Source organism: Molossus molossus, unplaced genomic scaffold (genome assembly GCF_014108415.1).
Source record: "Molossus molossus isolate mMolMol1 unplaced genomic scaffold, mMolMol1.p scaffold_m16_p_3, whole genome shotgun sequence".
NCBI classification, from domain to species: domain Eukaryota; kingdom Metazoa; phylum Chordata; class Mammalia; order Chiroptera; family Molossidae; genus Molossus; species Molossus molossus.
The window spans coordinates 9,021,544-9,029,840 of record NW_023425366.1 but is presented as its reverse complement, the minus strand read 5'-3'; the positions used below and the strand labels follow the sequence as shown (position 1 = coordinate 9,029,840).

The following is an 8,297-nucleotide window of genomic DNA, read 5'->3' as shown; positions in this document are numbered from 1 at the left end:
GGCTCCCTGCGGGGTGGGGGAGTCAGGACAGCCCTGGGATCACCTGTTCTTGGTTCTGCACTATCGCCTGGCAGGTGCAGCCTTCTGGCTGGGCTCTGGAGGAAGGCATTCTTCCCTGCCCTGGGCAGGCATTTAGGGCAGCTTCTTTGTGGCTCATGAAGTTGTCCTCTGGAAACACTGTAATTTGCTGTCTAGTCCTTTCTCAGAGTCCCATGCTGCAAGGAGCCGAGCCTCAGCGGAGCTAATGCACAGGACATATAATAAAGGGTAATTTTTTTTTGTAATAGACATGATTTTTTTCCATCTATGCTTTGCCTGGACTGGTATTAAGTGGGCACACAGCCTCTGCCAGCAGGGTTATGAGGACTGGGGAGCATGTTGAGGAAAAGTCAGGCTATGATGTTTTAAATTTGTGGTGAAATATTCACACACAGTTTATAAAGTGCTGATTGTGCCCTTAACCCAAAAACTACACAAGGGAGCTTAATTATGCTGCAATTCAGCATATAGCCTACATCTCAGAAGAGTGAAGTCACATTGCACGGGAAGGTGACCTTTGAAAGAGTATCTCATAAACCCAAATTTGTATATAGTCAAAACTATTTTTAACATTTCTTATTGACAATGTGTCATGCTTTTGATTTGAATGGACTTTTAATAAGTTCAGAACATGCAATTTTTTCCTGCAGAGTTAATGTAGATCACTGTTCCCCTGGAAATCGAAAGCATACGCAGCTCAAGGATCTCACCAAGCCCCGTCTTGGACCTCCCCATTGAAGGGAGAGACAAACATAGACACGCCTAGGGTCTCGCTGGTCAAGGGGTGGCCTGGACCAAGGAGAGAGCAAGTAGAGCAATTGGCAGTTAAGGAGGCCTCATTAGAATTGAAACATAGTCTATAGAATACACACAGTTCTCTGAAATAATGAAACAGCCTACATAGTTGCACTGAGTATGTTTCAGTAAGAGGCAACATGACTAGAGAAGGGGCGATTTGGATCTCATTCACTTTTGAATAAATTTTAGTTTATTAATTTACAAAGCAAAAAGAGCTGGCATCAAATTGATTCTAGCAAAAAACTCAGAAAAAATATCCTTAGTACATCTTTTGTGTAGGTCTTTGAAAAGAAAAATAGGACGTATTTCAGAGAAGCTCCTCTTTTTTCCAAAGCCACCACCGATCCCAGGGAGCACAGCAGGGTCACGTGGCTGCTTCTCCCTCACTTATGCAGTAGTAGAGATGTAAGTAGTGCTTACATCTCCATGCAAAATATTTGATCTTCAAAAGGTAAGAGATCTCTCTTTCTTACACCTGCATAGCACTCCACTGTGTACATGTAGCACAGCTTTTTTTATCCACTCATCTACTGATGGGCACTTGGGCTGTTTCCAGATCTTAGCTATTGTAAATAGTGCTGCTATGAACATGGGGGTACATATATTCTTTCTGATTGGGGTTTCAGGCTTCCTAGGGTATATTCCTAGAAGTGGGATCACTGGGTCAAATGGCAGTTCCACTTTTAACTTTTTGACGAAGCACCATACCATTTTCTATGGTGGCTGCACCAGTCTGCATTCCAACCAGCAGTGTGCTAAAGTCCCCTTTTCTCCACGTCCTCACCTGCTTTTGTTGTTTGAGGATTTGCTACCCTTTGAGATGACATGGAGGGACCTGGAGAGTATTATGCTAAGCGAAATAAGCCAGACAGAGAAAGACAAGTACCACACGATCTCACTTATTTGTGGAAAATAATGAACAAAATGCACTGTCGACCATAGAAGATCCAGAATCATGGAAGCAGGGAACAGACTGACAAACCTCAGAGGAATAGGGGTGAGAAGGGAGGGAAGAGATAAAGCAAAGAACTTCTCTGCATGTACACACAACCAATTGATATGGTCACTAGGCTGGGGAAGGCAGGAGAGGGGTGGGAGCCGGAAGGAGGGGGTCGATAGGGAAAAAAGGGGAACATCTGTAATACTTTCAACAATAAAAAAAAATATTTGATCTTTAGATATTTCGTTTTCAACTTGAACCTCAATAGTATTTTAGAGCTGTTCACAGACGGTGACAATTAGGTAAGTACTAGAACAACGGAATCCATACTTTTCTGTTTCACTGCTGTTGCCCACAGCATGTGGGCAAGTGCAGGCTTTGATGCAACAGATGTGGACCTAAAACCTCACTTTCTTTTACTGTCTGTGACTCTGGGAAATTCTATTTGCCTCTGTAAGTAAATCGGGGTTAATAGTTTATATTGCATAAGGCTGTTGTGAAGATTACATAATTTTTAAAACTTAATATTGACTAAGCCAGTGGTTCTTAAACTTAATTTGCATAAGAATCACTCTAGGAACTTGATTAAAGTAGCAGCGAATTCAGAGGTTCATGTTCCAAAGGTCCAGAAGGAGCCCGATAATCCACATCTATTAACAAACACCTCAGGTACTTCTGTGTCCTGCTACAAAGAACATAGCTTGAAAACCACAACCTCAGTCCTTTAACAGATAGTGACTCCTTTTCTTTCCCTTAAAGTAAGCTATTTCTAGCAAGTCTAGGAATTGGGTTTGGGAATCAAACATTTTCCCCACCATAAGCCAAATCCTGTCTGCTGCCTGTATTTATAAATAAAGTTTTATTGGCCCAGAGCCATGCTTACACATTGACTATAGCCACGTTTGTGCTATTACGGCAGAGTAGAAGCGTTTTGACAAAGACTGGATGGCCCTCAAAGCTTAAATTATTTACTATCTGGCCTTTTCACAAGAAGTTTGCTGACCCTTGTTCTAGAGATGGACTTTTGAACATAACTTTCCTGTCTTAGTCCATTGTTCCCTACTCGATATTTCTAAACGTCTAGCGTTTCCTCTTCACCTGAATAAGTCCCAATATTGCATGCTTGAAATTTCCTGTCCACTTCAGAGTTAACAAAAAGTGTATTCACTACTGTGCATGGTACATCCATGCTTCCATGCTTGATGTAGTTGGACATTTAGCTTATTTCTTTTTTTTTTTTTAATCCTCATCCGAGGACATTTTTCCGTTTTTTTGTTCAGAGAGAGTGGGAAGGAGAGAGAGGAAGAGAGAGAGAGAGAGAGAGAAATATTGATGTGAAAGGGACACATTGAGTGTCCACCTCCTGCACGCACGACCCAACCAGGGCCGGGGACAAACTGCAACCGAGGTACGTGCCCTTTGCAGGAACTGAACCCAGGTCTCTCTGGACTGCAGGCTGACCATTTAGCTTATTTCTAAATGCTGCTGCTCAAGTACATTTCTGTCTGTCAGATTCCTAGCTCTGCCAAACATGCCCTCTTACAACACTGGCTTTATTTCTATTGCCAGCAATGATTCTGAACCTTCAGTTTCTCTCACATGACGGGTGAAAGATACTATCTCACTGCTTTGCTTTACTTTCCTCTAATTGATCATGAAACTACGTATTTTGTCAGGCTTGGCCATTTGTAAAGCCTCCTAAAAATGAAACTCATTGTTTAAAAGAAAATATCCAAGTTTAATAAACATTAAGTATGCATTTAAGAAAACAAAACAACAAGAAAAAGAGTGCTCAAAAGCAGAGTGAGTTGAGGGGAAATGTCCAAGCTCACCATTTATTTCTTAGACTATGCCTTAAGTAAATATGGAGTCACACCAGTTTGGATTCTTTACACCAGAAACTAACTTTTGCCAATGTGAACAGAACATGGAATTTGCTGGAGGTATTTCTAGTAGCTGAAATTCTGAATAGGCCAGAATTCCAGAGAACCAAGTCAGGAGTCCTGGAGGCTCAGGCAGGAGGAACTCCTGGGGTGCAGGTGTCAAAGTAATGAGTGGCTGGCCTGGCATGTCCAGTCCAGTGTCAGTCCCCTCAAAATTCACAGTCCTCCAGGACAGTGGCTCCTTAGCCTGTGCTGAATGCACGTCTACCCATCTGTCCCCTAACGTGGACGGGGCCCCGTGACTCCCTCCCACCAACGGAGCCTGCAGAGGCTGCTCCCCAGAAGACAAAGAAAGGTGCCACGAGCAGAGGGTCATCATTTAAGACAAGAAGACACCAACTGGCCCATATTCGCTCTTTGAGAAAGGAGAGGAGGGAGCTCAAATTCTGTTTCCGAAATCCACTTCAGGCTGAGCTCGAACAGGGGGATGAGCTCTTCCCAGGTTTGCCTCTGACATCAAAATCACCAGATTTCGTTTAAACTGTGGCTGTTTCCTTTTTACCTTCCCGGAGCTCCATCTCACCCGTCTTCACTCTCTCCAGTCCAGGTGGTGATCCTTGGATAGAGCAGTGCGCTTGCCATGAGCTTGTCTGGGTGTCCACAGTCCTACGCCACCCCTTCATCCGGGTGGGGCCTGGAAGGCAGGGGTCAAATATGAATAATGTATATTTACTTGCTTATGATTTTCTCCTAATTTCCCTTTTGACCAGTATACAAGGTCACTAACTAGAAATGTAATGGAGCCAATGGCCAAAATTGCATTTAACTTATTTAACAAATAATTAATTCTTTAATATGCACCAGACATTGTCCTAAGCCCTTTACAGATATTAATTGATTAACAACACTGACATGTAGATACTATGGTTAACCCATTTTGTAAATGATGGAACTGAGTAAAAGAAATGTTAAGTTAACATTTGCTCTGAGATCACACAGCTAGCAAGTGGCAGAGCCAAAGTTTTCATCCAGATAATCTGGCTCCAAAAATTTTTCCCCCAAAACCGTGCTACCACTGGAAGATTGCAGAGCTGACTGATCCGCAAAGAGACTGGGGACAGGACACTGACTATGTCAGCAACCGAAGGTCATCAACAGTTTAGTTCTCCGGAGTTCAGCCTTGTGGAATTCCATAGAGCAAAACTGTACAAAAATCTATGAATTATTAGTATCTACCTATTGCCTGACTCAGTTAAGTGATCCCACAGCCTGTAGCTGTCTCTTTACTTCTCATTTATTTATTTATACAAAAAGCATGTACAGAGATTGCTGTATCCCGGCAGCCCTCGAGGTGTTGCGGATAGACAGTCTCTGCTATTGAAGGAGTCATAATCTAATTCAGACCTGAAGGGGTTGCTCTTAGAGGACAGAGCCATGGACTTTGTGACCGTGTGGGGAGAAGGTGGTGACTAGGGGAGCAGGCTCCTGATGTGAGGAGCTTGTGCCTAGACCCTGAGCAGGGAATTAGAAGCCATCATATGGGACGTGTCTCAGACTAGAGTCTAGACCTGAACTGTCCAGTTCACCACCCACCAAAGGTGGGTATGTAAATTTAATTCATTTAAATTAACTGTCATTAAAATTTAGTTTCTTGGTTGCACAAGACGTATTTAAAGTGCTCACTAGTTGCACGGGGCTATGGATATTGGACAGTACAGATAGAGAAATGTTCCATTATCACAAGTTCTACTTGGACAGTCAACATGGGGTACTGTACAGAAATGTTAATTTCCAAGTCACACCCTAAAACTAATAAAACAAGATCCCCAGGGATGAAGCCTGGGACTCTGAATTTTTAACATGCCTCCGGGTAATTCTGATTGGAATCCAGAAGTATAAACTAACCTGGGGGGATCCTTTGAAAGGAGAGAAGGAAGAAATTCAATTAGCACCCTTCAGACTTGTCTCCATTACGCTGCCAGAAAGGTCTTCACCAAACTCAGACCTCCTCTTGGCAACAACTTGCCCTGGCCAGCTTCCCGCTGCTGTTAGCCAGTAACCAGAATCTCTAACGTGACCCGCAGACATCACTCTCTCAAGGATCCTTTTCGAACCCTGCCCCTCTCCTGCTCCCAACTACACCATGACCCTGCGCGGTGCTCTCCCCGTCCTCACACTTTGCTTTCAAAGCCCTCACCATTGTCAGCAGCTGCCCATTAAGGACTCTCAGCTCCCTGAAGGCGGAGGCCATGTCTGCTCAGCTGATCCTTGACTAATCAGCACCTGCTGGAGCACCTAGCTCAGAGTAGGTGTTTCACAGATTCGTTTGTGGAAGGAATGGATGGATAATTTAGAAAGATCACTGGCAGCAGAGTGGGAAATGAACTGGGGTAAGCTTGCCAGTGGCAAAGCATAAAGCAGAGAACCAAACCGGGAGTCTTGCAATAGTCCAGGTCAGTGACAATATGATCCAAACAGGGCCAGTTGCATTGAGTATGGGGGGAGGGGGCAGAAATAGCACAAAAGAATCAGCAAGAACTGTAGAACCTGCATGATGGTGAATCACCTTCTATCTCTTTAATGTTATGCTCCTTTCGCCCCATCCTTTCTAGATGTCTCTAGTCCCTTCTCTTTGATTCATTATCCTTTGCTTATTCTTCTTCCCACCGGTTAGCCTGTGCTACATGTTACTGGATGCATTCCTCCGATGCTCCGGGTCATTAACCACAGGAATCCTCAATGAACTTTCCTCACCGGCTCGCTCTTCATCGAAAAACTACAGTTTGCTTTTTCTGCCAAGGAGGAAGGGAATGAAACTCAACAGGAAGCTCATTTGTTCAAAAGCAGAGCCTCTGACAAATTCTGGGCTGGCTTTTTCTGGAAGTGCCAGATCTCTGAAGATAGACAACTCTTGAAGAGGCTGACTAGATAGCTAGCTCTCTCCCTTACATCGACCGCCAGTGCCAGTACACCCCAGAGTCCACTCTGAGTAATGTAATCTATAGTTGTAAATGCCATTAGATGCCAAACCCTGTGTGTTCTCTGTCTTGCCCTGCTTTGTCACTCAGGATCTGCATCGTCAGCTGGCTGCATCGGTCGCTCCTTTCTCAGTCCAGGGCCAGCACAGAGCCACACGCTTACATTTGGTTACTGTCCTCTGTCTGTTGCCCTTGGGTTACTCTGTGTCTGTCCGACCTTCCCGTCTACTGAAGTGCTGCCTCTGGGGTCTCCCTGCCCTCGCTCCAAGTTCTCCAGCGAGCACGCGGCTCTCGGGAAGTCACTCTCTGAGGTTCAATCGAATCGCTTGGTTTTCTTCAGGACACTCCCCAGTGACCGACCCTTCCTGCAGCAGACAGGCCAGCCAGTCTCTGCAAGAGCGACTCATGAGCCCGTTTCAATTTACTCTTGTTTCCTCCAGCTTTTATTAATTTATTTCTGTTACAGATGTTTCTCCTTTTCCTGCCTAGACACCCTCCTGTCCACCCCCTTAGCACTGTTGTGTGTCCGTTGGTCATGCGGACATGCAGGTAGGTTCTGTGGTTTAACTTGAAGATCCAAACCGTCCTCATCTTTGCTCGTTCTGATGCCCACAAGCAAACCTGCTTCCCTGATGCCCCCTTACTCACCCACCTTGTATTCGTCCTTTAAGATGGAGAGTCTTGGGGCTCGAGATGGTGACATAGGACTATGCTGGGCTCCTCTTCCCACAGACGCGCTGAATCTGCAACTAAATATGGAACCGATTCCTCTGAAAAAGAGCTAAAATCTGTCTGGTCCAAATGTAGGGTGAATGACAGAAGGGTCACATCAAAGTGGGTGGGAGGGCGGACACGTTCTCGCCATAAATCCCACCCCGAGCAGTGAGCCAGTCAAGAGGAAACAAAACCAGGAGCTTCTCCCTGAGAACCGAAGCGTTTGAAACCCACGTTGGCTCCCCCACTTTTAAGACCTGCACCTGCGAGAGGAGTCCCTAAAACTTTGAAAACCGGTGGAGCTCATGTCCAGGAGACCCACGCCGCTCTCAGGGGGTTTGCCCTGCAGACTCGCCTGCCCAGAGCCCAGGGCAGAGGCCCCGAACCGGAGGGACTGGGGCTCACTTCCCAGTCTTCAAGCTTCAGCTGAGCGCAGGCCTCTCGTTGACACACGAGGGGCACCCGACCCTCTCCTCCGCCTGCTCCAGCTGTCTTTGTTTTTCATACTAGGCTTTTCCCCTCTTTTTCGTTCTTACCTTTTCCTCTGCGCCATCTCTGCGCTCTCCCTCCGTCCGCTCCTGAGCGCCAGGATCTGCGGAGGGAACTTCTGCACACGGCTGGCGGCCACCCAGTCACCCCTAGATGGCCGGGCTCTGGGGCCTGGAGAGCGAGCTTTCCATCCTGGGCCCCTGACTGTAGCCGTCGGAGAGAGGGTTCCTGGCGGGCTGCCCCCCCCCCCGCCCCCCGGCACTGCGCAGCCTCGGACTGAACCCCCGCCCAGGCTTTCTGCGAAGGGAGCCCATGGGCTTCAGCCCGAGGCGCGGGTTCTGGTTGGGCAGACAGAGCCCAGATGCGCTCCGGAAAGGGAGGGGCAGCCCCCTGTGCCCCACGGGCCCTGGCTGCTGGCTGGGGGGGCTGGGGGGGTGGGGGGATGGGAATGCCACC

At 46.6% G+C, this 8,297-nt stretch overlaps 1 long non-coding RNA gene across 1 annotated transcript; it reads right to left on the bottom strand.

The window, feature by feature from the left end:
- Positions 1-4,183: 4,183 nt before the first annotated feature.
- On the bottom strand, positions 4,184-7,956 carry LOC118642657. The gene is made up of 3 exons (XR_004961775.1): positions 7,889-7,956; positions 7,291-7,387; positions 4,184-4,354 (listed from the first exon to the last, which is right to left on the bottom strand). It is a non-coding gene; the product is annotated as an uncharacterized LOC118642657 (long non-coding RNA).
- Between the last annotated feature and the right edge of the window lie 341 nt (positions 7,957-8,297).